Source organism: Micrasema longulum, unplaced genomic scaffold (assembly GCF_059751315.1).
Source record: "Micrasema longulum isolate JH-2025_06_02 unplaced genomic scaffold, ASM5975131v1 h1tg000093l, whole genome shotgun sequence".
NCBI classification, from domain to species: Eukaryota; Metazoa; Arthropoda; class Insecta; order Trichoptera; family Brachycentridae; genus Micrasema; species Micrasema longulum.
Genome location: NW_028277299.1, coordinates 310,683 through 320,878, shown reverse-complemented (window position 1 = coordinate 320,878; position 10,196 = coordinate 310,683).

The window sequence follows — 10,196 nt, the reverse complement described above, 5'->3', positions numbered from 1 at the left end:
AAAAACTTAGTTAAGGACCTAGATCTGTAAGTATTTTTCTTTGTCTCATGTTTGTAACTAGTTCTAAGATTATTTCCATGTTCTAGCTTAATAAACATAGGTACATAAAACATTCAAGCTTTTTAAATTATCTTCCAATTTACTCGTTTTCAGATTAGATTTAAGTTTTCTTTATTTTCTTTTGGGCTTTAAATTCATTTAGTTTTAATTAGGATTATATTATCATGATGGGGAATAAAAATGGGAACACTTGGCGAAGGAGCTTACTAATCTACATATCCGATGAGGCACCAGGAAGACGCGATCTTCCAAATTCATCTCAAGTTTCCGTTTGGCGGATGTTTCCGCTTTCTCTCAGTTAGCGGAGAGACGGACAGCTTCCGTCTATTCATACGTGCGAACGCGGAACTTGATTTTTCACAGCCTCCGAGATGATCAAATCTCATCTTTAATCTTTCTCTCATCCTCTCCCTCAATAACCATAAAAACATTATTTTTTTTACATATTATTTTACCCCCCCGTGATAACGTAGGTATACTACATACTTTTACTTTTTTGCAATTAACAGTTATTTTATCCGCCTCGTGGTAAAGGCATTAGGGCTGTGTCTGCCATGCAAGAAATTATGCATGTATGGGGTGTTCTTTAAACCCTGTCACATCCGAAACCACGATAATCAGTATGACCAAGAAGACATATTGGCACATCAAAAAAAAATTTTAGAACGAATAAAATTTACAAAATGAAAATATTCAAAAAAACAAATGGTTGCTTACTTCTGCAAGGGAGAAGTGAGGAGAGGGGAGGGGGGAGTCTGATACACCATCAATCACATGGCCACGCCCCCCTCGCTTCTCCCCTGCAGAAGTAAGCAACCATTGTTTTTTTTTAATCTGCGTTCTAAATATTGTTTTAAATATGCTAATATGTCTTCTTGCTCATGCTGATCATCGTGGTTTCAGGTGTGACAGGGTTTGAAGAACACTCTGTATATTCGTTCTATTTTATAACTTTGGTAGAAAAAATCTATTATAAGTTACGAGATGGATGTTTAAGGATGTTCCACACATGTTTCGACTTCATGAAATTTCTCGATTTGGTCTAGCGGCAAAAACTATAAACTTTAAGAATTAACCCAAAAATGAAACCATTTGATCTTCATTCTAGTTTGGCTGTGTTTTCAAAGATGCTGTGAAAGTCACCGTAGGTTATAGTCTAGACCATTGTTTTTCAACCTGTGGGTCGCGAGAGGTTGAGAAAACTTCAGTTTTTTTATACAACATATAATTTAAGAGACTTAAATAAAAAGTCGAAAAGAGTTAAAATTATTATATTTAACAAAATTTTCCTATAATCAATCATACAAGTCAGAAAAATGCTAGTTCAAAACATGTTATTACAAAGAAAATAAATATAAAAAATGTGTTTAAATAGAAAATGATTACATCTGTGCTTGCTTATCTTTGTTGATTTTAATGTGAAGGTTGCGCTTGAGTTTGTTCAGTTAATTTCTCCCATTGTGGATCCGTTTTTGCCACAATAAGTATTAAATCGTTTTCCAAATTTAAGCGATTTCTTAGTTTACATTTTATTCGCAACATTGATGAAAATGCCAACTCGCACAAGTACGAGGTAGAAAATAGAATCAAACACTTCAAAGCCTCGGTTATTAATTCCGGGTATTCTGTTTTTATTTTTAACCAAAACGTATCCAAATTTTCAGACTTGCATTCCAAGTGTAACATCCCATCAGCAGATAGTTCCAGCAGATTCTCTTTGAGCTTAGTTGCTCAATTTGCCTCGTTTATAGCTGCATTTAAAAGCGGATTTAAGATCCATCTTTGCCCAGTGTTATCCGATATCCCATGCAGTGAGAAGTAATGGCACAATTCTTTCTTCAAATTATGTTACACCATTTTCATACCAGATATATATGAGTTGATGTTGATCTCGCTTCCGACTTCTTCAATGAAAGACTGTGTGGACGAAAATGAATCAAAGTTGTTTTGATTTATAGATGATGACCACAATTCAATTTTTTTTATAAAGCCATGGAGTTTGTCTTTTGCTGTAATGACATTTTCATCACGCCCTTGAAGACTTTTATTCAAGTTATTTACATGTTCAAATAAGTCAGAAAAAAAGGCCAATTTTAAAAGGAATTCCGGGTCAGAAATGAATTCAGAGTAATGTGACTTGGTTTGCTGTAAATATACTAATAGTTCAGCGCAAAGTTCCATAACTCTGGTCAGTACTTTGCCTTTTGATAACCACCTAACTTCTTTATGGTAAATCAAATTACGGTGTAGTGTCCCCATATCTTCACAAATGATTCGAAACAATCGAGTCTGCAACGCTTTTCCTTTAATAGAATTTAAAATGTCAATAATAATATTAAGAACTTGACTGTATTCTTGCGGTAAGGATTTGGCTGCAAGAGCTTGGCGATGGAGAAAGCAATGCATCCAACAAGCGTTTGGTATCTGCTCTTTCAGTCTAGCAATAAATCCACTCTTTACACCAGTCATGGCTTTTGCTCCGTCACTACAAATAGCAATGCATTTTTGTGCCCAATCGACATTCATATCTTGCGTAGCTTCAAGGAACATGTTATGCAAGCATTGACTTGTAGTATTTTTGGGAAGTGCCTTGCAAAATAGTATTTCTTCCATTATTATTTCATTGGATTCAAAACGCACAAAAGCTACAAATTGCGCACAACTCGCATTATCCGTTGATTCATCAAATTGCAAGGATACAAAAGATTTTTTATAACACGTCTGGTTATATTTCAAAGATATTTATTGATTCAGTAGATAAAGATATTTACATACAGTACAAGCACTAGGAAATTAACTTAATACAATATCGTTGGTTACACGGGTTGACAAGCACTGATTTTACAGATTGAGAGGCAGCGGAATTGTTGTTCACAACAGGGGGTGATCTCGGGTTCCAGGTGGCCAAAACACGTGTGTGCCTCGGACAACCGAACTAGCTCTTCCTAGTAATATGATGTCTCGCACCGTATTCAGAAGTAAGCGAAAGGGCCGAACAGCCAGCATTCGTACTTCACTGAGTAGGTACTCGGGATCAATTACTAGAATCTCGGTTAATCAAATTATATGTCGGACCAAAGAACCCGGATGAGCCAAATAAGGCAAGCAACTAGGTTAGCAAGGGTTGACAGTATAATATGACTGTACGGGATGAGAGACAGGGAGTATCCTAGTACCAAAGAGTTCCAGAAAAGGAAAGCAAGCTGGTTCGCTAAGAGAGCCCCGAGTGGGTGTCCTTACCAAAAAGTACCAAGAAGTTAGGTAAGCAGAAAGGTTAGAGGACGACCCGGAATACTCTGACTTCTGGGGCTAGAAATCCGCCTTATAAAGGACAAAATCGAGGGCGGGATGAGAAATTTAGGGGTCTCGCGGGGCCTGAGGTAAGCGCGGGTGTCTGGAGGGCATCGCATTGGAATGCGGCCGAATATGCAAACCTATACCATATGTTAGAGGAGTTGTTTATACGTAAGTATCTCGTAAGAAACGGATAACAATATGCGAAAAATTGCATAGGGAAAAATCGGGTGCTATATTTTTCATTATTTTTTCTATGACTTGATCACGAACATCAGTCGCCATATTGCTTATCCTGCGTTGAATGGTATTGTCAGAGAGAGGTAAACTTTTGAGCTTTTCGACCTCTTGCTTGCCAAACATAATCTCTGCTATATCTAAAGCTGGTAAAATCAAATTTTCGGCAATAGTGTGAGATTTCCCTGCTTTAGCCACACGAAAAGCTACTCGATAACTAGCGAGCAACGCTTTCTCATTCAGGTTGGACATTTGTCCCATAGCAGTTTTTTGACGTTCAGGAGCTTTTAATTTTCGCTCAAAAAATTCCACGGGTTTATTTTTTTCGTTAGGATGTTTTGTGTTTGGCGTACCAACTTTGATGGCTTCATACTTTCTCTTGACAAAATTTCAAAGCAAATTACGCACTGCGGTTTACTGTCAATCACAGTAAACCCAAATTTTAAATAAATGTCGTCATAAGGACGTTTTTTCTTTATTCCACTACTCCCGCTAGACGTTGATGGTTCTGATCTTTTCAGGAATTTATCCATTTTCAATTATAACAACTCAAATAAATGCGTACCGTAAAACAAGTGGTTCGCGCTCTTCAAACATAAACAGCAGACATGACCACGCGTGACTTACGCTCACAAATCAGTCTATAATTACTCCAACTCCAAGGCACCTTACAGTCCACATAACACCGAATTTACACTTCTAAATCTTTTCCACTTATCGGGATTGCTTCTGATTCCACTTGCTTCGCTGTCTTGCATCAAACTGCCATGGCCGCGGTCGACCGCCGTATTTATAGGCCAGCGCATTCTAGCGAGAATTATCTCGAAGCGTAAAGAAACGTCTCGAAACTTGTGGATCTTTCGGACTACCAGCGCCATCTGTTGCTAACATCCGGAACCTGCACTCGTTCCTAGTGTTACCAACAGATGGCGCTGGGAGTCTAACTCTAACGATATATTTTATTTATTTATATACAACTTATATGTTTGTATTTGTTTGTTAGTTATCAATTGGCCACGTATTCAATTTAAAATGAGTTGTTTTACGTACTTAATACTTAATTATATGTTTATATCAGATTGCAAGTAACGCAAACGCCTAAAATTTTTGTAAGTATTATATATTTTTAACATACATGGAAAAAAGGGTTGGGGGGTCGCGAAATATTTGTTGATACTAGGGGGGTCGTGTCATGAAAAAGGTTGAAAAACGCTGGTCTAGACGATATACTATGTAAAAATAAAACACCGCAACGCAAATTCAAAATGTTAAAAAAAACATTAAAATTTTTTTTTACTCGAATAAACCGAACACAAGATAATTGCCACCTTTTCTGACTGTTGATTGAATGTTTTCCAAGCTTAAACATAAGAAAAAAGCATCCAAGACATGTTTGTGTTTTAGAAATATACCTAAAAACATTAATAAAGCTAACTAACTAACTAACTAACCATCACGCCATTTCTCCAGAGGGGTAGGCAGAGAGGATAGAACGCCACACCACTCTGTCCTGGCACACTTCCTTTGCTTCCTTCACATTCATACATCTTCTCATGCACGCACGTCGATTATTCCGACTTTTCACATGACCACTTTCAAGAATTTGTTGTACTTGATCATGCCATGTCTTTCTCGGCCTTCCTCGACTTCTACAACCAGACACATTCGCATCATAAATCTTTTTAGCCGTTCTTTCATCATTCATTCGCTCCACATGACCGAACCATCGCAAAAGACCTTTCTTAATTTTGTCGATAATGCTTAACTCAGCCTTGCATTCTGCTCTAATTTCGACATTAGGGCACCTATCATACATTGTTTTTCCGCACATTCGCCTGAGGGATCGCATTTCAACAGCATTCAGTCTACTTTCGTCCCTTTTTTTCCAACTTCATGCTTCGCTTCCATACATTAGGGTTGGTACCAGAACTCCATTATGAACTGCTAATTTAGCCTCTTGCGATAGACACTTATTTGCCACGACAGACTTTAAGGCACCATTAACTCTGTTACCGGCACTAACCCTCCTTTCAATATCCTTGTCCATATTTCCATCTCTAGTAAACATACTACCCAGATATACAAATTCTTCGACCTGTTTCAAACTATCTCCATTTACTACAATCTTACATTCAGTCATAGTTACATTTCTTTCAAAGACCATGACGTTCGACTTTTGCACATTCATTAGCAAATCACTCTCCTTGCACACTTCGTAAACCTTTGTAACCAAGGATTGCAGTTCCTCTTCGCTGTCAGCTAGGAGGACTGCGTCATCGGCGTACAGAAGGCAACTGACAGTTAGATTACTCATTTTCGCTCCCACATCCATACTTTTCAATTCTTTCATACATTTATCCATGTATATGTTGAATAACCACGGTGACATTACACATCCCTGTTTGACTCCTTTAGGGATGTCAAACCAGGAAGTTAATGACCCATTTACCCTTACACACGCTACACTATCTTTGTACAAAGAAGCAATAGCGCGGGCAAGGTTGTCACTCACTCCATACTCCGATAGAACCATCCATAATTTTTTCCTATCAACTCGATCAAATGCTTTTTGCAAATCAACAAAAGCGCAAAAAAGCTTCTGGTTTTTCGCCAAAAACTTTTCTGTCATATTGCGTAATGCAAATATTTGATCCATACATCCTCTACCATTCATAAATCCACTCTGTACATCCCATACTTTCTCCTTGGTCACGTTTCTTACTCTTTCTATCAGTATTCTTCCATACATTTTGCCGACAGCGCTCAGAAGACTGATAGCTCTGTAATTCCCACACTCCACCTTAGAACCCTTTCCCTTGTATAAAGGCATAACAACTGCCCTCCTCCAATCAGGTGGAGTCCTTTCCTCCTTGAGACACAAGTTAAAAAGTTTATGTAGCCATGTGAGAATTAATTTGCCACCCGACTTAATAAACTCTGCTGCAATACAGTCATACCCTTGCGCTTTACCATTCCGCATACATTTGACAACGCTGATAATTTCTTTCATACTAATCTGACTTACCTCATCATTTGCGTTCAGACACACCTCGGATAATGTCGATACATCGGCACCACCCGAGTTACCAGTGTGCGATTTATAAACTTCCTCAAAGTATTCCTTCCATCTCTCTTTTATTCCACTCTCACTAGTCACCATTTTTCCATCCTTATCTTTAACAACTGTCATGCCTCCGCTTTCACTGCTACTCCTGGAGTTTTTCACAGCTTTCCAGAAAACTTTAATGTTTTCATGGAAATTGTGTGTCATTTTCATTCCTTCTTCATCCTTCAATTTTTTCTTCCGTTCACATACACCCTGCTTAACCTTTTTCTTACTTTCACCATACACGCGTTTAGCCGATTCATATTCAATTGTATTCTTTTTTACAGCAAGCAAATTTATCCACGCATCCTTCTTTTCTTTAACGAGTTTTTTGACTTCGTCGTCCCACCACGCATCACCTTTCTTTCTCCCTAGTGTTGTCACACCGCACACTTCTTTCGCCGCCTCGCACATACTTATTTTCAAACACTCCCACATATCGTTTATACCCATACATTCTACATCTTTTTCGTTCAGTCTGTGACTCACAGATCTTTCAAAATTATCTTTTATGTCAGCATTTTGCAGTTTTTCAACTTTGACTCTAGAAGGAGCCTGCACTTTGTTTGTTTGGGACCGCCACCCCTTAAACAGAATCACCCTTGAGGCCACTAAAAAATGGTCTGATTCCATCTCGGCCCCTCTGTACACACGTGTGTCGACAGTTACAGGCTTCAATCTAGAGTCAATGATGACATAATCGATAATCGACCTTTCATTTCCTCTCTCCCATGTGTATTGGTGGATTCCTTTATGTTCGAAAAATGTATTTGATACAAAAAGGTTCCATTCCAGGCATACCTCTAGCAGTCTTTTCCCATTGTCATTCACTCTTGCATCCCCAAACATACCTAGAGCTGACTCCAGCCTATCTCTCCTTGTTCCCACCCAACCATTAAGATCTCCAGCCAAAACTATCCTTTCGCTATCTTTTTTCCCATTCATAACATTCATTAGACTTGTCCAAAACTCGTCCTTCTCAGATTCACAGTCGGAGTTGACAGGAGCGTATCCTATGATAACAAGCAATCTTGTCAGTCCGACCTTAAATCTGACAAACATGAGTCTCTCACTTACAAATTCATATTCATTCATGCCCTCTATCATTCTTGGCGATAGAAACGCAGCAACACCCCGGCAAGCTCTGTCCGTCTCAGGGAGACCGGACCAGAGAACCAGAGTATCACCGTGCTCCATCGAACCACTCCCTTTCTTCCAAGTCTCAGAGACACACAATAAATCTATACATTTATTCTTCATTATATCACACAGTTCATTCATCTTATCAGTCATACGTCCTCTTACATTCCAAGTGGCAATTCTACATTCCTGAGAATTCCTCCTCTTTGCGCCCCCCCGAGAGAAGCGACCTGATGGGTTGCGAGCCTCATCGCGGCAAATTTCACTCTACATGTCATAAAGTGACATAATACATCTCACTGCACATGTCATAAAGAGACATAAAATATATTTGCTGCACATGTCATAAGGTGACATTATTGAATAATTTTATTTTTGCCAAATTGAAAAAAAATGTTTTTCGTTGCTAGAATTTTATCACTCCATGCGCTTTGTAGCTGCAAGACGTTTGGTAATATTAGCCTTTATAAAAACCTATTCTTCAACTTCTTCCATTGAATAATAAAACTTTCAACTATAAATGTGTAGTGTAACAACAAAGACGGCATTTGTCGATTTGTCATGTAGATGAATTTAAGCTAGCACAACTTTTTTAACTGAGGTAGGTAGTCTGTGGCTAATTTTTTGCTTTTGCATAAAACAATTCTTTTACGTAATGAAACTAAGCTGATTTGGTATTTTTATGTCACAATCAGCAATGACAGATTATTAGCCACGTGACTCAAATGCTGGCCTTTTATTGGTTGATTGACAGATAAGTGATTTTTTAATACTAAATCAATGAGTTTATATCCGATTTTGTAGTCAACGCCAACTTTCGTTTACGTTTTTTATGCATAAGAAACTGCTAATTGATCAAATTAATAAGGGATAAAGTTTACCAAGTATTACACATTTATAGCTTATATAAAAATAGGGTAAAGTAGGTAATGATTGCTCCCTAATCGATTTTCTTTCAATTGAAAGGTTTGATCTTACACATCCAATTACTATAAAATACTTAAATATGAAATTTTGTATGTTTACCTCTTATACTTTTGCATTAAATTATTTGAACTGCTACAAAGTGACCATTTTTTTTATCAAAGAAAAAAAACCTCTTGCTTTTATTTTTAAATTAACACGTTTTTGTTATTACTTTTGTATTATAATAATCACTAAATAATATTTTTAAATCAAATTTTGTTGTCAGTTGTAAGAATATACATTTTGTTGAAAAAGTTTAATCTATCTAAAGAGGTTTTTAATTATTTATTGAAAAAAATGTCGACAAAATACGTATAAAATTACAAATGGTTTGTATATAAATAATTTATAATAACGTTTCTATCCCTCTAAAAAAGTGAAAACTCGTATTTAGAGAGGGAGTTTGTTAAATATTTATTTATGTATAAAGTATATATTTCGTATTATATTTTATTCACATTTCATTTTTACTATCTAAAACCGATTCCTTAATTTTATATTATATTTAAAAATATTTACAATTTTCTACTGTATGAAGTTCAAGAAAGAGTGTGTCTCATGTGTTTTTTTTATTTAGATTTAATTATTTTAATATTTGCTCTTGATCTTAAGATTTCTGGAAGATTTTTTTTTTTTAATCCCCAACATTAAAATAATGAAAGCTGCAGTTATATTGCATTTGTGTAGAGTAAAATTATTTGGGAATCTATAGGGTTTTGAAAATTTTGTAAATTATTGGGGTTTTTTTTTAATATTTGTACAATAGATGCTTTTTAAATGTCATAAATTGGGGGTATATCTAGGTATTATTTAAAAATGTGACGTTTTATCCCCTCAGCCTATTCATTGGGGAAACGTCATGATGGTTTGTTTGTAATTTTAAAATGTTACTTCAAAGGATTAATCATTATCAATCAATTGTTTAAGACGCTGTAGAAATAATAATTTCACTGCCATGCTAACTTTACCATCACTTATGCCAAATTTACGTCCCAGCTCTGTTTCCGTGCTTTTTTTCATGCAAAATAACTTTTCTTTTCATTGAAGCTTCATCGCAATGAACTTTTATTTTTTTACCATTTTCCCCAAACAGAATTTTATAGTGATTGTAAGACGCACACCCGACATTAAAGATTTTATAATTTCACAGCTGTGCTAACTGCTGGCTATGAGCTAATGAGTGCCAGATTTTATTACTTTTCAAATAATACAGCTAATTGGAACCACATTGAAAACTTATTTATCATGTCCAGCGCTGCTATTTTGAACGCTCTCGTGGCCCTAGAAAACACTTTTATTGATATTATGAGTATTTTTGCAAGAATCAAGAAAGGGGTGCTACGTTGGTTTGGACATGTTAAGCGAATGGACAGCGAAAGAACAGCTTAAAGGA